Source organism: Chenopodium quinoa, unplaced genomic scaffold (assembly GCF_001683475.1).
Source record: "Chenopodium quinoa cultivar QQ74 unplaced genomic scaffold, ASM168347v1, whole genome shotgun sequence".
NCBI lineage: Eukaryota > Viridiplantae > Streptophyta > Magnoliopsida > Caryophyllales > Amaranthaceae > Chenopodium > Chenopodium quinoa.
The window spans coordinates 14,679,887-14,707,490 of NW_018742204.1; positions in this window are offsets into that span (position 1 = coordinate 14,679,887).

The following is a 27,604-nucleotide window of genomic DNA, read 5'->3' on the forward strand; positions in this document are numbered from 1 at the left end:
CTTCCTTGGTGTACGAATTTAAGAAGGGAAAAAAGAACGGTTGTGACTAACAACCATTCTCTATTTGTTATTATATAAAACCCCTACACGACCCGTTCTCTATACTTTATACATCGCTTAGCGGAAGAACGCCCCTAAGGCGATCTATAAAGCCTATCCTAACAGTTCTCTAAGGCCTTTTTTGTAGTAGTGATGGATGCTTGTAAAATGATTTTTTTATATAATGTCATTGTTTATAATTAACTATATACTTCTTTGTAGACATGTATACTAGTTGGATTGATTTACCAAGAGGTGATCCTAGTTATTATAAAGATTGCATGAAATTCTTGAAACTTGCTAAAGAGACTCTTTTACCAAATTCATGGGAAACTAAATGCCCATGTAATAAGTGCAAGTTAAATAAAGCGAATTATGTAGAAGAAGTAGGAGGGCATATTTTATTTTATGGTTTTTATAAAAACTATAGAAATTGGATATTTCATTGTAAATATGGAGTAAGACCTACGATCTAAGTAATGATCTAGCAAAGGAAGTAGGTCGAGATGATATGGACGGGTTACTAAAAGTAGATGTTAGAGTTAATACACAACCAACCGACAAACCTCAATTGAACCAATTAATGAAGATGACAATTCATATGGCATGGATGAGGATTTTACCATAAATCGCGAGGTAGATGATGAGTATCAATCAACTTTCTCAAATTAAGAACAGGCAAAGTATAAACATCTCATGGAAGCTTCTGAAAAAGGCTTGTATGAGGGGTATACTACTTTTTCAAAACTATTATTTCTATTGCACTTGTTTCAGCTAAAGTTTATGTTTCATTGGTTTGTTGAGTCATTTAATAAATTGCTTGAACTTCTAATTGACGCATTTCCAATTATTAAGGATTTCTATAGTCTTATTATGAAGGCATGAAGATAATAAATGATTTGGGTTTAGGATATGAGAAAATCCATGCATGTCCAAATGATTTCATGTTATATTGGGGCGAATTTGAGGATAAAAGTGAGTGTCATGTATGCCATACATCAAGGTGGAAAAGTGTGAAAGGAAAGGAGGGTGATGTAAATGAGAAAGGAAAAGAAGCATGTAAGAAAGGCGAGGCAGCTAAAGTAATGCGGTACTTTCCCCTTATCCCTAGATTAAAGAGGCTTTACATGTCATCTAAAACAGAAGAGGACATGAGATGTCACTTTAATCGTAAGGATGATAAGATTCTACGACACCCTGCTGATGGTGAGGCTTGGAAAAAATTTGATAAATAATATACAGAGTTTTCCGTTGATATTCGCAGTGTTAGATTGGGCCTAGCGAGTGACGGTTTTAATCCATGTCGTCTTATGAATATAAATTATAGCACATGGCCGGTGGTCATTATTCCCTATAATTTACCACCATGGCTTTGCATGAAATCATCATCCTTTATTCTTTCTATAATTATTCCTGGTAAATTTGGTCCCGGTATGGATATTGATGTGTACTTGCAACCACTAATCCGTGAATTGAATTTTTTTTGGGAAGGTGTTGATGCTTTTGATTCTTATAGTGGAAGAAACTTTAAAATGCGAGTAGCCCTACACTCTACTATTAATGACTTTCTGGCGTATCCCATGTTTTCAAGTTGGAGTAAAAAAGGCTACAAAGCTTGTCCTTCTTGCACGCATTCCACGTATTCAGATAGATTTGGTGGCAAAATTATCTACCTAGGGTATCGAAAATGGCTGCCTATCGATCACCCATATCGTTCACAAGCTAATTTGTGTTGATGGGGAAGAAGAATATGGTATTGCTCCGATTCGTACCAGCGGGGCCAAAGTTTAAAGCAATAAGAAGGGGTAGAGTATGTATATGGGAAGTAAAAAAAGGTTCCTAAAAAAAGGTTAGGAAAGCTTCCAATGAACTTGATGATGATTGGGATCCAGATGGTGATGATAATCTATGGAAAAAGAAAAGTATATTTTTTGAATTAGAGTATTGGGAGCATAATCCTCTTAGACATAATTTAGATGTTAGGCACATCGAAAAGAATGTGTCCGATATTTTATTAGGAACTCTTTTATATATAAATAATAGTAGAGATGATGAGAGTGGCAGAGAAACCTTAAAGAAGTTGAATATAAAGCCTCATCTATGGATCAACCCTCAAGGTTACATCCCGCCGGCTGCATACACCATGTCTAATGATGAGAAAGAACAATTTTTAAAAGTCTTTAAAAATATGAAAGTTCCTGATGGATATGGATCTAATTTCCAAAGATGTGTCAATCTAAAGCAGCGAAAAATTATTAATATGAAAAGTCACGACCATCATATTCTCATGCAAGATATCCTGCCGGTCACTTTAAGGGCGTCAAATGCCACAAAAGTTATTGACTTGCTTGAGGAGTTGTCAGACTTTTTTAAAAAGATATGTTTAAGAAATATAGATAGAGAAAATTAGATACCATTTAATCAAAGCTCGTGTTGACTCTTTGCAAGTTAGAGAAAGAATTTTTACCAACATTTTTTACAGTCATGGTTCATCTAATTCATTTAGTGGATGAGGTCAGACTTATTGGACCGGTTCATTAAAGATGGATGTATCGGATGGGTGTTCCATTGTTCTTTGTCTCGACACCGTGCTCTGCTTGCTCTCGGGTTTTTACTGGGGATGTATTCGGCGACCATGCGGTGTCGTGTGCTGGCATTGTTGGTATTAAACATCGGCAAAATGTTGTTCAGGATACATTTGTTGATATTTGCTACAGATCTGGGATTTCAGCAAGAAAGGAGGTTGACATAGGATTGTCTGGAGGGAATGACGGGGCCCTCAGACTTGCCGATGTGTTACTTTATTCATGGGATCGTGGTCGTGATGTATGTGTCGACTTCACAGGGTCTTCTCCTTTGACACAAACAGGGCTATCTGACTTTGTTCCGGGACGGGTTATGGCTGATGCGACTCATCGGAAGCGGGTTAGGTATGAAGCTCGTTGTCTGGCAATTGGATATGGTTTCTGTAGGGAATAATTTCAAGCGTTAACCCCTAGCTTGAACCCCACTGTGATCATACACTAAAGTACGGTGGCGTCCAAAAGGGAAGAGAATAAAGAAAAAGAGTTGCCAACAAGTTTTAGGAACTTGTAAACCATTCACAGGGTGAAGGTTACAACCCTTAACGATCCAATAGATCGTCAACTCCATAAGGTCTTGAACCAAATAAGGGTTCGGGGATGAAGGTACAAATCCAACCTAAAAGAGATTGAACCTGCCCTAATAATAGGCCTCTACTTTATTCTGATCGTATTCATGTGCGCTTTTTAATTAACATACAATCAATAGGTTTAACCCTAAACCTGTTTATCTATGTTGGTTGAATATTAAAGCACAAATAAACTATTATTGGCGATCACTTGAAATTATAATCAAAATCAACCCTAAACAAGATTATTAAATATCTTATTAAGCGTGATTACAGGTACCAAATTCCGTTTAAACATGCATAAAAGGTGTGATCAATCAATAGCAATAAATAGCATCAAGCAACATAATAAATTATAATAATCAATCATCATAATAATCATAATAATAATAATATCATCATAAATAAAATAATCATCATCAAAATAATAATAATAATAATAATAATAATAATATTCATAATCATCATAAATTATAACAATTATAATCATAATCATGTTCATGTTAATATTAAAGCTTAATAATAGCAAGATCCAAGGCATGATACTAACAAGATTAATAACAAACCCTAGCATGTCACTAAGCAATAAAAATCAAATCTTTAACCCTAACATGATACTAACAATCATAAATATTAGGAAGAACATAGGAAGCATCGTAACAATCATATTTAATATTAAAATTACCCTAGACATGATACTAGGAATATCATAATAACAATTTAAACATGATTTCTACATCATAACATCAATAAATCAATTAAAGTACTTACTTTGATTCCTCATACCTCTTTATAATAACAAAATACACACGTTAGTAACTTCAAGGAAAATAATAAAACAAAACAATTAAATTAAATAATTGAAAGAGAGATTTGGGACCAAACCCTCAGAAATTAAACCTTTCACGTCTAGGGCGAAGGCAACTTCGAATATGGCTAGGTGTTTCTAGATCTTGTGAATGCGGAATTTTGTATGTGAAAAGCAAGGTTTGAGAAAGAAAGAGAAAGATGAATTAATGAATGAATTGTTTAGGGAAATCTTGATGAGAGTTAGCGAATGAAAACTAATTGTAGGTGAATGAAAACGGAGTTTTTAATACGTTATTTATAAAGAAATCAGCCAAAAAGATAACATATCAAAACAGAGCACTTGGCGCACGAAAAACAGAGCTGGCGCAGCTAAAACAGAGCTGGCGCTAACCCTGGCTAACTGGCGCCAGGCGCCAGACCTAGCTCCAGGCGCCAATGCCTAGAGTCAGGCGCCAGGCCTGTTTTTGACGCGTTTTCGAAAATCAGATAAGTTTTTCCGTTTAGGAGGATAAAATCGTATCTTTTCCTCGAAAATGCTTTTTGATTTTAATTAAAACTCTGAAAAGTCAACAAAAGTCAATTTATCAATGCTAATTGAATTAGGAATGAAAAGAACCTTCTAGAAGAATCTATAAGACTAAAACCATTCCTAATTGCATTAGGAATGATAAATCATATTAAGCCCTCCCCTAGATCATTGAGCCGCATATAAGGCTCAAACCGAGCCCAGTTTAGTAAATTGGCCATAACTTCCTCAATATTCATCGGAATTGGGCTTATAATATATCGTTGGAAAGCTCTTGTCAAGCCCCATCCAACTACACCCCTATTGGACCCATATCATGGACCAACCAAACTAGATTGGCTGTTTTCTTAAAATAAGTTTTCAAAAACAGAGAGAAGAGAAAAGAAAATTAAAACTTTCCGCAACACTAGACTTTCCATACTTTCACTTCATTCGATTATGATTCGACGTGAAAGATACTCATCACTGGGTTTGGTTTTGTGGATACACAAATGGGTGTCTACAGTTTCATTCCCTTCTCCATTTCTTCGCTTGGGGATTTAGAGAAGGAGGTTGTTGCGTTGCTGAAGCGGATTCAAAGGTTCTCAATGACGCAAGACATTGGGGCTCGTGCTGCAGCTCATATATTCACTAAGGTAGGCTTTGCTATAGCTAGAGGATCGGAGTGGGGGCCTAGATTGTATCTCAACTTCCCACTAATTTATTGTAGGTTGTATGACTTTTGTTTTTGAGATAATAATAATAATAATAATAATAATAATAATAATAATAATTATTATTATTATTATTATTATTATTATTATATCTTATTTTTTAATTAATAATTTTCCCAAAATTTCTTTATTCTTTCACACTCACATACATAATCATTATTATAATTCAAGGTACTTTGCCTTTTTATAATCTCATGTAAGCATTAAAGCACAACCAGAAGTGTCTATAGCGGAAGGTTACCTTTTGTGGGAGACAATTGCATTCTGTTCGAGATATTTAGAAAGTGTTGATATTATATTCAATAGACCTAGAAAGAATGAAGATGGTGTATTAAACATTGACAACTATATGTATAATTCTGGTGGTCGTGTCATTGGAAAACAAGAAAATATCCGTTTAGATGATAGAATTTTAAAGCAAGCACATCGCTATGTTTTTCTTCATTTTGATGAACTGACACCGATGCTTGAGTAAGTAGCATTATGTGTTTCTTTAAAGCATTGGATATTTACTGGTCATTAACATAACATTTTCAATCTCAATAGTGAGTTTATAAAACAAAAACGGCAAGAGAAGGATGTTGGAGGATCTCAAGATAATAATTTTATTGAAAACCAGTGGATAATTAATGAATTCGCATATTGGTTGAAAATTCAGGTTATATGCTTTTACATTTAGGGTTTTTTTTTTTTTAATTTCATTTATACGACTATGTTAGTCTAACTTTATTATAATCGAATTATAGGTTCATAATTTAGATGATAGCACAGTAGAAGGAAAGTTAGGAAAAGCCTTAGCTTGTGGCTTGAGTAACTGCGAGAAAAAGATGAAAAGTGTTATTATCAATGGTTACAAATCTGATATTGCAGATCGTGAGCGATTTTGAACAACTCAAAATTCGGGAGTCATGGTGGAAGCCGAGGGTCAAGAACACTATGGAAAACTCAAAGAAATTTTTGAATTAAATTATTATGGTTCTTTTAAGGTTGTAATGTTTCGTTGTGATTGCGTCGATATATATTTGTAAGGGTGTCAAAACAAATTGGAATGGAGTTGTTCGTGTCAATTTCTCAAAATTGATACAAACTGGTCGATTTTTATATGATGATCCATTTGTTTTCTCATCTCAAGCAAAACAAGTTTTTTATGTTGAGGATGAGATACAAAAAGGATGGTGTCATGTTGTGAAGACTAAGCCTAGGGACTTGTTTAATGTACCTGAATAATTTGTTTATAACTTTTAGTGTTGGATTTTCCTAATCTTTCATCTTGCAATAGTTCACAATATTGTCAATGTCTTGATATTCCTGAGAATAAGTGTTGTTTTTCTTGTTTCTTAAAGAGGCTTTTATGTATTAAACTCACTATGCCAAGGGCAATACTACATTAGTAAGTGGTATTATTCTGCCAATTAACTTATGGAGTAATAACGAGGCCTAATACTATGTCAAATTCAATGATTTATGCAATCCAATTAGGAAAGGTGGACATATTTTGGTTAAATTCATTAGTATGATTGCGAAGATGGAGTCACATTGTCCAGTTGGGGAAAAAGATTGGCGTACAATCGACAAGCATTTCAAAGGGAAGATAATTACAGACGTACGTAAAAGTAAGTATATTCGTCCCTAAGACATCCCCTGTCATTTCCTAAACACACGTACTTAGTCGGTCTCTTACTTCTCATAGATTACATACTGATTTATATTTTTAACTAATTATTTTACTTTACTGAAGGACTGCTTTGTGATTTCACCTAGTGCGGAATATGACAACTAAGCTCTCAAGTGTGCCAATAAATGTTGGAGGCAGTTCAAATACTCTCTGAAACATATTTATAACAAGCCATTAGAGAAGAAATTGGATGAGATTTGTAATCATGCGCCACATGGAATTACCATTAGTAATGTTAAGTTAGTGAAATATTGGGATTCGGATTACGAGAAAGTAAGGACAATATTTAGCTTATTGTTTACTCTATTAAATGTTAATTAATCTCTAACAAAAAATTTGAAAGTGTGAGAGCAGACTGTGTCAGCATGCGGTAAAAAAAGCACGAGCTTCTCAAAATCACTTTCATAGATCTGGCTCTAAAAGTTTTGCAAACCAACAAGCTGACTATGTATGGAATATATATGTCATTTTATATTTACTTAGTATGTTAGTAAGAGCAAAGCCAGGTTATGTGCGGTATATATTATTGTACATATCTTAAATTCTTGTTTTACGTTATTATTTATAGGAATATGAACATGGACAGAAAATGAGCTTGTTAGCGCTGTGGATTAAAACCCATACGAGGAAAGAAGTAAACTTTCTTTCTAACACAATCACTGAAGATTTTTTGGTATAGTTTTGTGACAGATATCTTGTATGATTTTGTGCAGATTTTGTGGTGTGATTTTGTGTTATTTATGGTCTTACATTAATCCTAAATGTTGGTATAGGATGATGTTAAAGCTAAGGTTGAAGAGCTGAGGATGATGCACCCTAAGATGTCTGAACAAGAACTCGAAGATGAAGCGTTTCAGCAAACTATGTATCGCGATGAGATTCCCAATCGTCTTGTGGGTTACGGACTAGGGGTTAAAAAAGGGGACATTTATGGGGTGCGTGGTGTGTTAAGGAAGGAAGGAAGGGTATGGAAAAGTTCAAAGGAGGGCTATTGTAATGGATGGTGTTAAAGAAGAAGTGACTGCTTTGCACAAAAAAAAAAAAATGACACACTATATCAAGAAAATGAAAAGTTGAAAGAACAAGTTGGACACAATAATTTTCTTCTTAAAGTACTTGTTGGACAGTATTCTGAGATTGTAGGTGTAGTTCGTCAAGGGAATAAATCTCCAATTCTTCTAAAAAAAACATCTGAATTCTTAGAAATGGCAAACCACCGAGTAACAAAGTCGCATTTCTCTTTATAACAAAGTACTAGTGATGTGTTGTGCTTAGATGCTAGAGTCCCTATTTATATTTGATGAATTATATCTTTGTATGGTACGTATTGAATTGAGTAATTGCTTTATTAAGCTGATGAAAAATAGATTGACCTAGAACTAGATTGAATCTTGGTTTTATGAAATCTTTGTGGCCTTGTGCTAAAGTCATAATGAGACATTTTATAGACATTTTCTTGCTTTTCTCTGTGGTTGTATACATTATTGTGGACCAAAAGTCTTATAATTGCATGCTCATATTGATGGTTATATTATCTTAGATTACAAATCACAAGAAAGGAGTAGATTTCACATTTGACTATTACCTGAGGCATAAGGATCCTGAAATTATCAACCGCTGGGATTAATGTCCATGATGAATTCACCCTACCTAGTGAGGCATCTACAAATTGCTAAATTCTTCCAAGTCATTTGCCTTTTAGTTGTTATCAATCTCTAGTATTATTTCCCGGAGAGGAGAAAACTTTGTAAGCCAAAGTCATGTTCAGTAGGGTGGTTATTGGGTTGTCTTGATTAAATTTTAACAAGCAATTTCCATTATGACTTGGTGTGGAGACGAGAAAGGGGGAAGACGAGCGAAGAGTTCTTTTTTGTTATGGCTGCAGGTCTTGTTGCTAGGTAATGTAGATGTATAAGCTCTGATCTTAGGTTTCACCCTACCTAGTGATTAATGTCCATGATGAATTCACCCTACCTAGTGAGGCATCTCTCAACTTCATACCAATTTTCCTCTTCATATTACATTCACCTATTTTTTTGCTTCGAACTAAATTTTCAAAACTCCAATTTCAACTTGGTTTATTCGAGAAAATACTTTGAAAAACAATTGCTTAAGCAAATATTAAGAGTGCCACAAACTTGTCCACCTTAATGTACTCTTCACACTTTTTCCGTTCAGTTTCTAGTTTGTGAAATCAGAGCTGAAATCCAGAACTGAATTCAAAGTTGAATTTTAGAACTGAATTCAAAGCTGAATTTCAGTTCTGAAGTTCAGAATTGAAAATCAGATTTGAAATCAGAGTTGAAATCCAGAACTGAATTTAGAGCTAAAATCCATAACTGAATTCAGAGGTGAATTTCAGAACTGAATTAAGAGATGAATTTCGTAACTAAATACAGAGCTGAATTTCATAACTGAATACATATATAAAGTTCAGAATTGAAAATCAGATTTGAAATCAAAGCTGAAATTCAAAAATCTTGTGTGTGTGTGTGTGAAATTCAGAGCTTGTGTGTGTGTGTGTGTGTGTGTGTGTATAAGCGTTAATTATCCTTTTTATTAGCTTTGTCGCTGTTTATCTTTACTTATATACTTGTTGAACCTAATTTAAATTGTTTTATCTTATGCTTTGGTATTTATCATGTTATAATTATGGTGCTAATTTATACTTTGTTTTTTTTTTCGAAGAATGGAAAAGGCAATGTATGTGCAACAAGAGAATAGGCCGGACACTTGAGCATCAAAACAAGAGACTATATCGTCTATAAGGCCATCATTTATCTATTTTGGTTTTTAGTCTTATATTAGTGATGTATTTGTTTAGAGATAAGCTACTATAATATGTGACGTTTTTATTATTTTTATTAGTTGTGTTGATGTTTTCTTTTATAAATTTGGTAATTAACTATATACTCTTATTATTGTTGATTAATTTAATTATTGTTTTTTTTTATCTAGTTATATAGAATATTTGTTTATTTTAATTTTAATGTTATTAATTTAATTTAAGATAAATTTAAATAACTATAATGTATGTATGATGGTAATAATTTAATAAAAGGAAAAAAAAGAAAAAAAATTAGAAAAATTTTAGACGCTTTTTAATGTCTACATATTTTGCACATTTTCATATTTCAAGAGTTTTTCTCCATACCATAGGCTGACACGAATAAACGCAAGATAACAAAAAGCGTCTCTATATTTGAGTATGTGGACATGTAAAAGCGTCGCTAAAAAACTGTACAAATTTGGGATAATGCGCGAAATAAGTATTTTCCGACACTTCGTATATTAGTTAGGACACATAAAAGCGTCGATATTCTAGACGCTTTTTTGTGTCCCTCAAAATTCTCGACTCTCGTATTCTCGACGCTTTTTTGTGTCCCTCAAAATTATCGACTCACGTATTCTCGACGCTTTTAAGCAGCGTCGAGAAATATTTTTGCGACTCTTTTTAGCGTCGAAAAAGTCTAAAAAGGTATTAACAAGCTAAAAAATATTTGCTTGCTTATTCATATCTAACATAATACTTAGTCATTCAACTCAAAAACCTTGGATGGATGTGGGGATCGATTAACATTCGATTGTTGAGAACTATTCTAAGAACTCATGACGACTTGTCTGGGAATGCCTCTGCCAAAACTACGTAGGTTCAAAATTGTTCTAGACTGTTGATATACTTGACCACGGGGGCTTTGATTTAATCCTTCGTATGGGTTGTGCTGGTAAATGCCTCAAGAGTTAACTGATCCATAGTGGATATGACCACCGTAACAGAGCTGAAATTACTAGTATGGTGTTGCGGATTCATTCCATAAAACTGGTTTGCATCACAAAACATACCATTGTCAAAAGTATTATCCCCCTCACCTTCATCCTCAGGTTGCTAAACATAGAATAGTTTTTTTTAAAAAAAAAGGGTCTTAATGATAGCAAGAATTAACCAGTATAAAACCAGAATAATTGTAGTTCTATCAATCTAACAAATTTTGCTTTCCATTTCACTGTCACAATGACAAACACATTACTATATTTTATTTCAGATTCTAAAAAATAAAAAATATACTATGAATAATTTTTTAATTTATTATTTATAAAATCAACCTAAGTATAACAAACAGATCCTATAAAATAATTTATTTTTGACCGCAAATAAATCTCAATTCTATTCAACAATTGCTTCCATTACAGTGGATCCCAGAAACACTCCTTCAACTAGAAAACATTTCACAAGAAACAATTATAAAATAAACAAAACCAAAGCCAACATACAAATCAATCTATTAATCTAAAAGATTTACCCTTTCAAATTAATCTTTATAAATATTCTAATTTTTACCCAAAATCAATTTCTTCAAAATCAAACAATGAAAACCCTAAATTATCAAAATCGTCAAATTAGGATACTTAAACGAAATAATTCAACAACAAACAAGATTACCTGCGAATACTTGTAACTAATTGAAAAAATTGATATCCACACTTGAAAATTTTCTTCACAATTCGTCCCCTTATTCAAATTGGTATGTTCTTTGCCAAGGAATTTTGGGGGAAAAGATGAAATTTTGTGGGAGAAGATAGGAAGAAGATAGGAAATTTTGACACTTAATTGAAAACTTAATTGTGTATTATCCATTAAATGGTGCATTAATGGCTGGCGCCCAATGAAAATTTTCCCTCTTAGCTTCCTCCCAATGGCGCCTAGAGTGAAATTTTTGCCGCCCTTGCTTCCCTCTTCTTTTTTTAGTTTTCCTAACTTTAATGCTGAGTTGGCAATTTCTTATTGATGGTGTACAATATCAGTGGCGGACCCATGAAGGCACAAGGGGTAGCACATGCTACCCCTGGAAAAAAAAAAAGAGTTAGGTCAAAGAGACCAGTTATCTCAAATAACTGGTCTCTTAGAGGCTGTTACAAACAAATGCAAATCTAGCGCCGTTTTTATGTTAATATAAAATAGACCTGTTATATAAAAACAGGTCTCTTAAGTTCTTATTGTTTTTCATGTTCAAATAAAAGAGACCTGTTTTATATAAAACAAGTCTCTTAAGTTCTGTTTTTTTTTTTAAATTAAAACAAAATACTTTTACTTATTATTTTTTTTTTGAAAAATTTCTTTTACTTATTTTTGTACGTATAATTTATATTTTTTTAAAAAGACCTTCATTTAAGTTATATTTTATTTTTATTTATAATATACTAATATAAATTATCATATATGGTAGTTTTTTTTTTTTAAATGTTTATGGTATTCTTTTTAATTTTGATCATATTGATAACTAGAATATGACTTATTCCATATTTGTGAAATGAAAATTTATCTACCAAAATAATTGTTTTAAGATTTAATGACTAATTATTAAAGGATAATAATACTGCTATACTAGTATACTTTTTGTTTTTTAATTTTGTTTTCCTAATATTCTTTGAATTTCATGAAATTGCTCCATAATTGGCCTACTATCAACAAACTTGTAATTGTTAAATTTTCTAACAAGAAATTTCTTGCTAGAAGCATCTTCAGCCATATATTTAACCTCTAACTCATCCCATAGAGACTTAGCGGAATCATTAAACTGATAAACATCAAAGAGTTCATTAGACATACCATTGAGAATATGGCCACAACAAATGTAATTGTTATTCTCCCACTTGTTGCGTTTCCTAGTTTCATCCAAAGATTCATCCTCCTTCTCCGCAGGCTTCGGAGTAGCAAGAACATAAGCCACCCAATCGAAGTCAAGAAGAAATGCATCTTCTTCTTAAAGGAGTTGTGTCTTCGATAAGTGCAATTACTAGATATATCAAGGATCACTATTATGGAGATAATAAGTTCGTTCTCTTGGGGCATCATCATCTGTTGCTAGACTATGAGAGATGATCTTTGGACTAGTCAAATAGTCCAAAGCCCGCTAGAATGGGTCTTATGAGGTCACACACAAGGGTATTGGGTTAAGCAAGTTAAAGGCCCATTAATGGGCCTCATGAGCATTTAACTAATCATGAAATGGATTGGGCTAGCATAGTTAGATTGGAATTAGGTTTTGGGCTTTTGACATGGGCGCTTATTTAGAGATGAGATCTATAAATAAGATCCATGCCTAGGGTTGCAAGCAAGAAGTCATAATTCACACACAGTGAATTTTGACATCAAGGCAACCAATCCCAAAACCCTAATTCCACTCTATAACTCACGGGTTTCTCTCTCCTCCCCTCGTCCGTACGGTCGACCACCTTGGTTGTGCGTGTGGTGGTTCATGGTGATTCGTTGCTCGCACTTCTCCATAGAAGGTCAATTGAAGGGTTCAATTGCAACTAACTAGCATTAGTGGAGGTCTTAATCTATGCCCGTGGACCAAGTAGATGAATCACGCTTGGGGTTCTTTATCTCCCATTGTTCTTGCTCGATCGCACGTGGAATCACGCTTCAAAGGTACGATTATATGTTCTTTATGTGTTATGCATTAGATCTTGGGATTAGGTACTGTATGAATATGATTCATGTTTTTCCGCTGCGTAGTACCTATAAACTCCTAGAGTGGTATCACTTAGCCTATTGCATTTACGCATATTGACTATAATTCTTTGATAGTGCACAATTTTAATTCAATTAGGAGGGAGAATAATTTAATTATGGGTCAATTATTATATTAAATGTGATTTAATTCTTGGAATTGATTAAATGTGATTTAATAATGCTCAAAATAGCCATGAAGAGATCTGAATTTTGCCCCTAATCACTCGAAAATTTCGAAAACCCCACCCTATTTTTTCGAAAATTTCGAGACCCTAAACCGTAATTTGTAAAATTTGTGTTTTGGTTTTGATTTAATTCGTTTACTATGTAACTAATGATTTTAATCTATTTAATTTCATGATAAATTATGAATTTTTCATTATCAAATCATTTAATTTAAGAGTTAAATTAAATTGGGGATTAATTTCATGAAGAACCCTAATTTCAAGATTGAATGTGATTTAATTTTGAAATTAATTGGACCACATTAACATTAATTTAATTTTACAAAATATGTTTTGTTTTATTTAAATTAAAAAAAAACAAAGGTTTTTAGCAGCGGCAATTGTGGCTGGGTGGCACAGCCACGGCGGCTGCCGCTGCAGGTGGTCCGGAGGGAGGGGCGAGGTGGGGCAGAAGGACGGGTTAGCAAAGGCAGCAACAACAACACCGTGCAAGGGTTGCGCGGCACTGCTGCTACTGTTGTGCACTGCTGCAGAGCAGCGTACACCTCACGGTGTACGACCACCGTGGCCGGCTTTGGCTGGCCACACCACGGTGGCTTGGTGCACGTTTTTCAAAAAAATTATTATTATTATTTATTTCAAGGTAAATATGATTTATTTTGGATGAGATAAAATATTTTGAAAATATGATCTTTTATTTTGAAAGATAAAATCGGTTTTATTTAGATAAAATCTTTTAATTTAGGATAAAATCAAATCTTTCAAAAGTTGTTATATTTGATATTATTCATATTTAAAGTTGTTAAATTGGTAATTATCCATAATTAAAGTGGTTAATTTTGGATAAGATTTGTTAGGATATTCTGAGCATATTCCAAAAGGATAATAATTGATTTAAATAATGTGATTATCCCATAATTAAATATTGGATATAATTGATTTAAAATTTTGTGATTGGCTAGTAATTAGGATATAATTTCCTAACATTGTTAGGATAATCTTTGAGGATAAATATGATTTATCTTTTAAGATTAAAATAAGATTTGATTCTACATCATGACTAATTTAGAATATATGATATTTTATTGATGGTCATGAATAATATATGATATTATCTAATTACATTAATTAAAAATATGAGATATTTTGGTGCCATGTTTCCTTAATTGTGAACATTCGATGTTGTAGTTTAGGAAAGCATGATGAGTGATTTATTATGTGGCACTTTATAATATATGATATTATTTACTGCTATATAATGACTAGTATGGCCCAGTAGATTGCCAAATACGATCTGCGCATCGTGATGTATTTTTGTAATCTTAGTACGGTCTACGTACCTGTAGGGAATAGTTTCAAGACTTTAAAAATCCTACTAGCTTGAACCCCACTGTGATCATACACTAAAGTACGGTGGCGTCCAAAAGGGAAGAAGATAGAGCAAAAGAGTCGCCAACAAGTTTTTAAGGAACTTGTAAACCGTTCACGAGGTGAAGGTTACAATCAAGAGATCGTCAACTCCATAAGGTCATGAACCAAAATAGGGTTCGGGGATGAAGGTACAAATCCAACCTAAAAGAGATTGAACCCGCCCTAATAATAGGCCTCTACTTTATTCTGATCGTATTCATGTGCGCTTTCTGATTAACATGCAATCAATAGGATTAACCCTAAACCTGTTTATCTATGTTGGTTGAATTTAATGCACAAATAAACTATTATTGGCGATCACTTGAATTTAAATCACAATTAACCTAACAAGATTACTAATTATCTTATTAAGCGCGATTGCAAGTACAAATTCCCTTTAACCTGCAATAAAAGGTGATCAAGCAATAACAATATAAAATATATATCAAGCAACATAATGAATAATCATCATCAATCATAATCATAAATGTTAGAAAGAACATATGAAGCATCATATTTTTAATCACGCTTAATATTAAAAACACTCTAGACATGATACTAAGAATCATAATAATATAAACATGATGTCTACATCATAAAATCAATTAATCAATAAAGTACTTACTTGGATTCCTCGTACCTCTTTCTAATTACAAAATACACACGTTAGTAACTTCAAGGAAAATAATAAACAAAGCAATTAAATTAAATAATTGAAATAGAGATTTGGGACCAAACCCTCAGAAATTAAAACCTTTCACGTCTAGGGCGAAGGCAACTTCGAATATGGCTAGGTGTATCAAGATCTTTTGAACGCGGAATTTTGTGTTAAAGAATAAAGTTTAGAAAGAATGAATGAAAGATTAATGATTCATAAACTAATTTGTTGACGATTGAAGATTGTAGATGATGAATGAAAACAGAATTTGTTAAAACTTAAGAATAAAAGAAGTGGTGAATGATAGATGATAATCCGTTCATCAAAACAGAGTTTTTGATACGATATTTATAGAGAAAATCAGCCAAAAAAGATAATTTATCAAAACAGAGTCTGAAGATCGCAAAAACAACTTGGCGCCAGCCCTGGCTCATTGGCGCCAGGACCAGTGGCTAGCGCCAAGCGCCAATGACTGGCGTCTGGCGCCAATCCTGGTTCCACGCGCCAAGGCATGGGGTTGGGCGCCAAACCGACTTTTAACACGTTTTCAAAAATCTGATAATTTTACCGTACTGGAAGATAAAATAATATAATTTCAGTCGAAAATGCTATTTGATCTAATTAAAACTCTAAAGAATCCTAATTGAATTAAGAATGATAAGAACCTTCTAGAATGTTCTAGAAGACCAAAACCATTCCTAATTACATTAGGAATGATAAATCATATTAGGCCCTCCCCTAGATCATTGGGCCGTACTTAAAACTCAAACCGGGCCCAGTTTAGTAAATTGGCCATAAATTCCTCAATATTCATCGGAATTGGGCTTATAATATATCGTTGGAAAGGTCTTTGCAAGCCCCATCTAACTATACCACTATTGGACCCATATCATGGACCAACCAAACTGGATTGGATGTTTTATTAAAATAAAGTTTACAAAAACAGAGAGAAGAGAAAAGAAAAGAAATAAAACTTTCCGCAACACTAGACTTTTCCACACTTTCGTTTCATTTGATTATGATTCGGCGTGAAAGGCACTCATCACTGGGTTTGGTTTTGGGGAGACACAAATGGGTGTCTACAAAAGCCCCCACTTTGACTGAGTTTGGAGAAACGCAAGTTTCGAAAAACGAAAGTCAAAGTAACGATAGGGACGGAGAATGATTCAGAACGTTCTGCGATCCTAAATCAATCTTGTAACGCCGATACTTGCAAAACTAGCGTTAGTTAAACAGATAAAAGAGTTAAGAAACGCGTATCCTGCACCGTCGAGCACACGTCTCTGAAAGTAACCGATTGCTTTGATGACCTCCTGCAAGCTAGAGAATGTCATCCCGCTTGAAAACCGCTACGCCTTGTAACTGCTTCCAAATTAGAAGATTGCTTCGCCTGAAACTATCCTCTCCGCTGTGATAATATTCCACGTCCAAGGGAATACCATCGAAAATTATTTCTCTTGAAATAATTCTCATCTGCATTATGATCACGTTCCATGCCTCAGGAACTATGATCGAGGACAATTTCGCCCGAAATTACCTTCAGTTGTTTGTGACAACTTTCCGCAAGCTAGGGAATGATGCCGAAGGCATCTTCTCTTGAAGTTATCCTCATTTGATGCGATAATCTCCCAAAGGAAAAATATCGAAGATCCACGCCCGTCGATCTTTAAAAGTTCGCCTGAACTTTGCTTTTTTGCTATGCCTGTACGTCGGCGCTCTTTGCTCTTGAACCTATATGTCGGTGCCCTTTTTGCTAATGAACCTGTATGTCGGTGCCTTTTGCTAATGAACCTGTATGTCGGTGCCTTTTGCTAATGAACCAATGCTTAGGCGCTTTAAGCTTAGTAAGACGATCTTTTCATCAGGTCGATCACTTCATGTAATCAAGCCGATTACCTAATCATGTCAAATTTCTCAGAGGGGCTAACTGGCGTACCAAGGAACCCAAAATATATTGCAGAAGGCTAGCACTACCCCAAAAGGTGGCTGGCTGCTTTGGCGTCGCTGAAAATCGATCAGCGCCAGCTTTATGGCATTAGCGCCATGCGCTGAAATTGGCGTCTGGCGCCAAGCACATAATGTGACGCCAATGCCTAGGGACTGGCGCCAGCACGGAAATCACTTTAAATTCCCGTTTTCAGTTCTTTTCGTGCTCTGGTTTGTTGCGAACGCTGCTCGAAAGAAGTCGGAACTTCAATTGATCGTTGCTCATTCGTTTCTCAACCAAATTTGCTCAAATTTGTTGCAAATCAAAGATCTTTTCATCCATATTCCCGATCTATGTAAGTTTCCTTCCAACTCACACCGGTTTTTATGAATTATTGGCATGTTCATTCACCAATTTCATGAAAATTTGAAACTTATAATGCTCAATTTGCTTTATTTAATAAACTTTAGGCCATGAAATTGCTTGTTTATGTTTGTATATTTCCTTGGGTGTAATTTGAGACTTGTTTGACTCAATTTGGCAAAGAAATGAGCAATCCGCCATTGTTGGACCTCCTAAGGTCGTGAAAAACAATGTGGCTCGTTCTTGATGTTTTTGCTAGCAATTCTTGTTCAATTTGTCACAATAATGCTTATCATGCTTGAAAAATGCTTATCATGATCAATTCGAATTTGTGCTCTATTTTAGTACTACGTACTCTGTTTTTGCGAACATAGTATCATGCGGCTAGGCAAACCTTTAGATACTATAGAACCTTGATTTATGATGATTCTGCACAATGTAGCATGGCTAGACAACGAGGCTCCGGTTCACGGTCCCAAAACACTAGACGGGAGCATGAGCCCGTGGAGGACGACACTACACCGTCCACTTCGCTTGGTCAGTTCCCAAAGTGGGATGAGCAGACCTTGTTCTTTGCCCCTGTCCACCATATTTCTGAGAGGGTGAGACGAGGAACCGAGCCTGGAAGGACACGACATCACGGCTCTGGCTGCGATGGTCTCGGCGATTTGTATAGGATGCATATCGCCAGAGATCGAGAGACGAGACTCCTATGGGAGTCTTGCGGGTTGGTTGCCCTATTTGAGACCTCCGAGGCTATGGTCACCTCCAGCGGGGGTCACCACGTAGTACACGCTCTGGTGGAGTTCTTTTGGGACACTACTAACACATTTCGTTTTCCATGGGGTGAGATGATGGTCACTCCTACAGACTTTAGTCTCATGACAGGACTGGAGTGATCTTCTGTGTCGCTGCCATTCGACGGCGGTATCGACGTCTTTTCTCCAGAGGTCGAGGAACTATTGGGGCCAATTGCTGTTCGGGCCCGAGCTGAGGTCGAGATGACTCAGTTTAGTGCTAGAGGGATTCGCCGCTCGACGCTGGCAGCGGCTCTTGATGACGATGCGACCACCCGAGAGCAGCGGGTGCGCATCTTTGTGCTGATGTTATTGTTAGGGACATTCTCCCCTGATAGGGGTACTAGGGCATTGCTTTACTATCTCCCTGCTGTTCGCGATCTCCGGCGGATCGGGACTTATGACTGGGCCAGCTTGGCCTATACTGACTTTGTTCGCGCATTGAGGGACTCATGTCGCCACCGGTCTCTTAGGACGAATGTTGCTTTGTCCGCTTTCTGGAAAGTTGTAGAGGTAAACATTATTCCCTATAAAATTTAGCCCTATATGTTTAGTTAGCATTTACTCATGCTTTAGCCTTTTGTAGATCTGGTTCTATGAATACTTTTCTTCCATTGCGCCGGCGAGACCATCGCCGAGGGGGTATCCGGTGAGCGCCTCTTGGGGCGGCCACCATGTGGACCTGTCTACTGCACGCATCCGGAGTCGGATCATCTCGGTGCGATTTTTGGCGATTATCTTGCTCTTCTGCGACGTTTTATACATGTTCTTACCCGATTGGTATTTTTATAGGGACCTGAGGTAGTATACCGGCCATGGGTCGGTTGGACAGTCCCTGGATTAGCTGCACAGTAATCTGCTGAGCGCCGTTACTTTCTGGGGACCTACGGAGCAGTTGCGTATTTAGGACAGAGAGTTGCTAGACAGCACTCTTTCGATGTCTTTGTCGTTCCTGCTCCTCCACCACGCCACATGTTCGACGAGAGAGAGTTGTTGAGCATGGCTGAGGAGCCTGGTTCTCTTTGGCGGTCCCATGTGATCCTTGGGCGGAGTTATGCTGAGGAGCTACTTCCTTTGTTAGCTCTAGCCCCCGTGCCGGCCGAGGATATGAGGGTAAGATTCTTGGCTTTTTGTTTTTCGCTGAGTAGCCCCCAAGTAACACCTTACTGATTTCTTTTCTGTTTTATCAGGATGGTCCTACTAAGTTTGTGCCACCCCGTATGTCCGAGAGGTAACTTTTCTTTACTTATTGTTTCTGCACTATGCTTCAGTTTTCACCTTGTTTCTGATTTATTTCTTTTTGCAGGGTCAACCAATTTCTTCTCACACCCGTATGAGGCCTGAGGGGCGAAGAGAGCCGGCGAGGTCTAGCTCGAGACGTCGTCGCACTTCGTCAGGAGGTAGAGGTGGCCGTTCCGAGGCTGCTCGAGCCGACGTTGCTGAGGGCTCAGGGTCTTCTTCTGAGGAGGTTCCGACTGCACCGTTAGGAGAGGCTACCTCGGCTTTCAGAGGTGGTGGGATGTACGAGGTTGGCTCGTCATCGCAGCAGCCTCCGTGGTCTCAGCCTCAGGTTGGCCTTGGCTGGAGCGGTCCTGTTTTGAATTTCCCTCCTCCTACGGAGACTGGAACTAGTGCTGAGGCTGGAGCTGGCGGGGAGGTGACTCCTCGGACGACGCAGTTTTATGGCATGATGGGACTACGTCCTCAGGCGCCGTAGTTTATTTATGTATATGCATTTTATTTTGACTTTTTATAGAACTTTGCCTTTGACTTGTTACTTAGACACTCTGTTCTGTAAATCTATTATTATGTATTATTATTATGTTAGTGTATGTTAGTGTGTGCAAATGTGATAACAATTTTGCGCAAAAATTCCGTCATTTTTATTATTGATGGAGGGTATTATCCGACTCTCTCCCCCAAAAGGAAAAAATAAAAAGGAAAAATAAAACGGACAGAAAGGCTGATTTTTGAATTTTAATATAAAATCCAAAAAAAAGAATAAAAAAAAAATTAACTAAACATAATTGCTATATTTAATTAATTAAGAAAAGGATAGAAAGTTATTTAGAAGAAAATTAAAACGGGGCCATAAAGTCATTAACCGACTCCAATTTAATATCAAAACGCAAACTGAGCACGCGCGGCTGTCCTACTAACTTGGCGCCAGCTGGCGCCAGCCTGTGGCGCGTGGCGCCAGGCGCTATTGCTAGCGTGTGGCGCCAAGAGCTATTGTGTGGCGCCAATTTCGGGTGTGTGACGTCAATTGACGCTGACTACGTATTCCAGTCAGGTTGAAATTCCACACAATTTGTGCATAAATAGCCCCATGCTCAGTCGATTATTCACATAATTCCAGCGAAAAAATTATTCTTCTCTTTAGGAAAAATAATAATCATGTCTCTAGCCACTAAAACCTTCACCCAATATTCTCATGAATGGTGTCGATCTCTCAATGCTAGAGAAAGAAAAGAATTGGATTTGTTTCACTTGGGGGGAATATATGGCATAAAAGGGGTAGATCTAGACATAGACTTCATTCATACCGCTTTAGAATATTGGAACATTGACACACATTGTTTTAGAATAGGGTATGACGAAATTAGCCCTTTGCCAGAGGAATTTGGTGCTATTTTAGGCTTTCCTGCAATAGACCTGGTAGTGATCCTTAGAGTAGATGCATATTACTATAAGGATTTTGAGCGCTTCTTTAATTTGAAGGAAAGGTATTTATCAAGGATAGTAAATGGCAACGTGGTGAACTTAAAAGAATTCGCACGCTATTATTTTGATAAACTGCTTTCTGAATCTCTTCACATATATAGAAGAAGGGCGTTCTTATTCTGCATGCTTAATTAATATTGTCTTAGTAGTGGTAAAATTAATGAGGGTCGATCAATTATAACCACTGTGCTAGAACAAATTGAATCAGAGAGAAATCCGATGCCTTTAATAGTTGGAGAGACTATGATTAGTCTAGATGAGTTAAAAAGGGACCCGAAAGCACCTCTTCGCGGTTCTCCAATTTTATTACAGGTAGAAAAATAATATTTTTAATTGCAGAAATTAAAAAAAAAAAAATTTGTATTGTAATATTGATTTATTTGCAAATTTTTTTTTTTTCAGATGGGGCTAACGGAAAGGCTAGGATTAATTAGCCCTCTGGACGACATTGAAAGTTGTACGCCCACTTGCTTTGTAAGAAGAAAGAAGCGCATCCCTAAAATTGGGCGCCATGGGTGGAAGAAAGTCTTTGAATCACGTGACTTTACTATCAAGTGGGTCATCCCATGGTGGAAAATAAAAAGGATGGTTGGTGTTAACAAGCAACCTTTCTGCCGTCTTCCAAGCTTGTCTCTCATGACATATTATTATCCCTGCAGAGTAAAGAGACAATATAGCTAGCTTCAAAATATTCCTTCCGGGGATCTTCGTCCTCCCTATGAGTATCCCATATCTCAAGAAGTAGATAAATTTGACACGTACTGAAGCGCTAGACCTTTATGGGAAGTGATTACCCAAAAGGTTCCCCCTTCTTTGCCTAATGATGTAAAGAAGTGGTTTCTGAAGAAGTCTTCAATTGATCAGGGTAGGACCGATGAGAAGAATCGTCTAGGTGACAGGGTGACACCGGCCAAGGAACGCTTAGGTGCAAGAATTGAGTTCAAAACACCTACAATGCCTAAGAAGAAGAATTCTACTAAAGACAAGGGGAAAAGGAAAGCTACCACTACAGACAAAAAGGTTTGGGTGGAAAAGAAGCATGGGGTGCTAGCTGAAGGCGAAACAATCTATTCTAAGATTGAATGTAGGTCCTCAAAAGGATGCCTAATAGCTAAAGTAATGGATGGAGAGGAGGAGGCAGAAAAGAATTGGTAAAGAGCAAAGAAGGAGAAGAAAGATTTGAACATTGCTTAGCTTTTGATTAGATTCTTAGTTTTTATTTAAAGTTAATTTATTTCAGCTTTATTTAAATTCCATTAACAATGCACTTTTATTTTATTAATGAAATTTCAGCTTTCAATTAAATTGTTACTTTAAATTTGTTTTATTAAAGCAATGAAAAACCGAGAAAATTGATTTTCCAGAAATTCTTCGAGTACGAAAATCGAAAATTTTCCGAAAAACGCCGAAATTCGCCCAGATTTTATTACTGAATTGGCGCCAATAATTGCGAATTGGCGCCAGATATTGAGGTCTGGCGCCAGGCGCCAATACTGTCGTCTGGCGCTAATGGCTTTTTGCTGACGCTAGGCTCTGTTCTGCGACGCCAGTTGCTTTTCCGACTTTTGTTGACTTTTTGTTGATTCTGGAATGCGGAGATGTCGAAAAATAAAGTGGCCGCACCCGTAATGGGTTGCCTACGTATCCTTTCCTAAGGAATCAGGCCGAACATAGCTCTCTTGAGTGTCCTACTCAAGTAATTATGGGTAGTATTTTTTAAGTTGGTCAATATTGGTCATGTTTGAGAATTCGTTGCCATCCATGTCAGTTAATTTTGCGGCACCACCTGACAGGATTGTTTTGACAATGTAGGGGCCAGACCAATTAAGTCTAAACTTTCCCCTTGGATCTAAAACATTTTTCCTTAGTGCCTTTAATACCAAATCTCCTATTTTGATATTTCTTGTCTTGACCTTCTTATTAAAATGTCTAGCCATACGAGTTTGATAACACTGAGTGTGATGTAGAGCTTCTAGTCGTTTTTCGTCGAGTAGGATCAATTCTTCATATCGTGCCCTAGTCCATTCGACTTCATCGAGTTTACTTTCTAGCGCAATACGTAGAGATGGTATTTCTAGTTCGACAGGTTGTACGACATCCATTCCATATACCAAAGAAAATGGTGTATTTCCTGTTGACGTACGGATTGACGTACGATAACCCCACAATGCTAAGTGAAGCTTGTCAGGCCAATCCTTGTAATTTTCTGTCATTTTCTCGATGATAGTCTTTAAATTTTTATTAGCTGCCTCGACTGCTCTGTTTGCTTGAGGTCTATAAGGGGATGAATGATGATGTTGGATACCATATTTATGTAGCAATTCTTCACATTCGGCTTGAAAGTGAGTTCCATTGTCACTTATCATTTCATGTGGGACTCCATATCGACAAATGATATTTCTCTCGATAAAAAGTGCTACATGTTTTGCGGTGATTCTAGCATATGATTGTGCTTCAACCCACTTCGTAAAGTAATCAATCGCTACTAGAATAAATTCATGGCCTCCTGTCCCTGGAGGAGCGATCTTGCCAATTATGTCAATTCCCCATGTAGAGAATGGCCATGGTGATGTGTAGGTGTAGAGAAAAGATGGAGGAACGTTTTGTAAATTGGCATAAATTTGACACTTAGGGAATCTTTTTAATATTGATGGCAATCCCTATTCATGGTAGTCCAATAATACCCTTCTCGCATTATTTTCTGGACTAACATTTTGCCATTTATATGAGTTCCACAGATTCATTCGTGGACCATTCTCATTATTCTTTGTGCGTCCACCTTCCCTACACATAGGAGGGCTCGACCTTTAGGTACCCTTTTATGTAGCTCGTTGTCTATGAGTACATATTGAGAAGCCAAAAGTCTCAAGGCTCGCTTAGCTCTTTTGTCAGCATGAGGAGGGTATTCTCCATTGGTGACATAGTTGAGAATGTCTGTGTACCATGGTTTTTCTTCTCGTTCTTCACCTTCGTCTTGGACTGGATTGTCATCTTCTATAGCCTGTATATATGCCGGTTTGTGCCTTTTTTTGATAGTTAGAGGCATTTGCTCGATATCCGTGGGAATCCTAACCATTGAGGCTAATCTTGCCAAGGCATCAACAAATTGATTTTCTTCTCTAGGTAGATACGTGTATTCAACCTTCTCTAACTGATCGATAAGAGTTTCCAGATAAGTTTGGTAAGGAGCTAGGCTTTCACTCCTTACTTTCCACCTTTTAGATATTTGATTGATGATTAGAGAGGAATCTCCGAATATCCTTAACTTCTTTACTCCCAATGCCAGGGCTGTTTCAAGGCCTACCACACATGCTTCATATTCAGCAGCATTATTGGTAACGTCGAAATCAAGCTTTATTGAGATTGGGACGTGTTCTTCTTTAGGTGATACTAGTAGCACTCCGACACCACATCCCTTTTGGTTTGAGGCTCCGTCAAAATACAAGGTCCAAGTATCATCTTCGGTGACCATCAAATCTTCATCTGGAAATTCACTGTCCTGTATTGGTGTCGAGTCTTCTATTGGAAAGTCTGCCAGAAAGTCTGACACCACGGATCCTTTAATAGCTTTTTGTGGCATAAACCGTACATCGAATTGGGCTAAGTTGACTATCCATCTTGAAATACGTCCATTGAGCGTTGATTTCTCGAACAAGTATTTGAGTGGATCCAATCGAGATACCACGAAAACGGTATGCACAAACATGTAATGTCTCAACTTAGTTGTGGCCCACACCAAAGCGAGGCACAATTTCTCAAGTGGTGTATAGCGTGTTTCGTATTCGAGCATCTTCTTACTTAAGTAATAGATTGCATTCTCTTTGTTTTCTACCTCTTGTGCTAGCATGGCTCCCATTGTCTCTTTGGTAACCGTCAAATATAACCTAAGAGGTATTCCGAGAAGTGCTGGCGCTAATACGGGAGGATTTGCGAGATAGGCTTTGATCCGGTCAAAGGCTTTTTGACACTCGTCATCCCATATTACTTATACATTCTTCTTGAGCTTTTTGAAAATTGGTTCACATATCGTTGTTAGTTTTGATATGAACCTACTTATGTATTGTAACCGGCCAATGAATCCTCGAATCTGTTTCTCGGTCTTGGGCGGTGGCATTGACATGATTGCTTTAATCTTGGTTGGATCTATCTCTATTCCTCTAGAGCTTATGATGTATCCCAAGAGCTTGCCCGAGGTGACTCCAAAAGCGCATTTTGAGGGATTTAACCTCATATTATATTTTCTTAGCCTTTCGAAAAATTTCCTTAAGGCTACTTGATGGCCTGGACGGTCTTTTGATTTCACAATCATGTCGTCTACATATACCTCGACTTCTTTGTGCATCATGTCATGGAGCAAGGCAGTTGCGGCACGTTGGTAAGTAGCACCTGCGTTTTTCAACCCAAATGGCATTACCGTGTAACAGTAAGTGCCCCATGGTGTGATAAAAGTTGTCTTCTCCATGTCTTCTTCCGCCATGAGAATCTGATTGTACCCTGCGTATCCGTCCATGAATGAGAGGAGCGCGTGATTTGTTGTGTTGTCTACCAGAATATCGATGTGTGGCAAAGGGAAGTCGTCCTTTGGACTTGCCTTATTTAGATCTCGATAGTCGACACACATCCTTACCCTTCCATCTTTCTTTGGAACTAGGACGACGTTAGCGACCCATTCGGGGTATTTAGATACCTTGATTGAAACCTGCAGTTATTTGTTTTTGAACTTCTTCTTTTATTTTAAGTGCTACGTCGGGTTTCATTCGACGTAGCTTTTGTTTTACAGGTTTCATTCCTGGAATTAATGGTATGGTGTGTTGAGCTATTTCTCTGTTAATGCCTGGCATATCTTCATATGACCAAGCAAATACATCGATAAATTCTTTAAGCAAGTTAATTAAATCGGTTCTTTCTTGTTTATTCAATGTTAGTCCGATTTTAACTTCTCTTTTATGAGTTGAATCATTTGAGATGTCAACTGTTTCAGTCTCTTCAATTACTGGTGTTTTCTTTTCAAGTGTTTCCGTTGCTTTAATAAATTCTTTATCTTTTTCATCGTTAGCTAAGCAATGTTCGTCATCTTGGGTTAGGGAAGAACACGAGAAGTAAGGAGAATGAGCGATATTATTATACTCTGAGATCATTACATCAAAGAGTGATATGTCCTCGGGGACTAGATCACTAACTATCCTAGGAGAAGAAACAGGAAGGGAAGGCGTTATAGCTAAAGACTTAGAAGATTCTAAAGGGAAAGACTCTGACTCAGCTGAAGTAATTAGCTTCGAGGGATCGAAGTTTTCGCTTTGTAGGACCGTTTGAATGAGTGAGGAGTTGTCTTCCTCATAAACTGGCTCATTCTTTTCTCGCCCAAACAGTAATCCCATGACGTTAAAGTCAAAGCATGGAGGTGCTTTCTCCTTATGGACGAGAATTGGGATTTCATCAGTGAAATAGCAATCCAAGAAAATCTCGAATCCTGGTTGTCGTATGCCATTTACAACAAATGGTTCGGGAAATTCATAGCATGGATAGTCCTCTCCTTCTTTTATAAACTGACCATTAAGCGTAAGAGGGTACTGATCCATTGGAATTGCTTTCTTTTGAATGCGAGCGTCCCTACGTGCTTTCAATTTGTCCTGGGCTCGCTTGAGATCTTCCGAGTCGGTTCGAAACCAAGCATAGTGTTGATAATCATGTTGGAATGGGGGTTGTGGCAAAGAGATGTCCTTTCATCCTCTTGGATTAAGGAGACTTCTTCATTAAAGCCCCATAGGTCTTCATCATCTTCGTCGTGCTCCACGTTGATTATTGGATTCTCTATTGACTTGATCCTCATTGACGAAGCATCAATGGTGATGGGGGTTCCTCCAACTATAGCTTTCACTTGTTGGTGGAGAGATGAAGGGAAGGCCTTTAGATCATGGAGCCAAGGGCGTCCTAACAACAGATTGAATGAGGCTTTGATGTCTACCACTTGAAAAGTAGTATGTTCTATTGCTCCTGCCGTCACATTTAGGGTTATTTTGCCAAGAGCTTGACGTCGAGTATTATCGTAAGCTCTTATTCCTTGTGTGGACGGAGTTAAATCATCATTCTTTATGCCGAGCATCCTCGC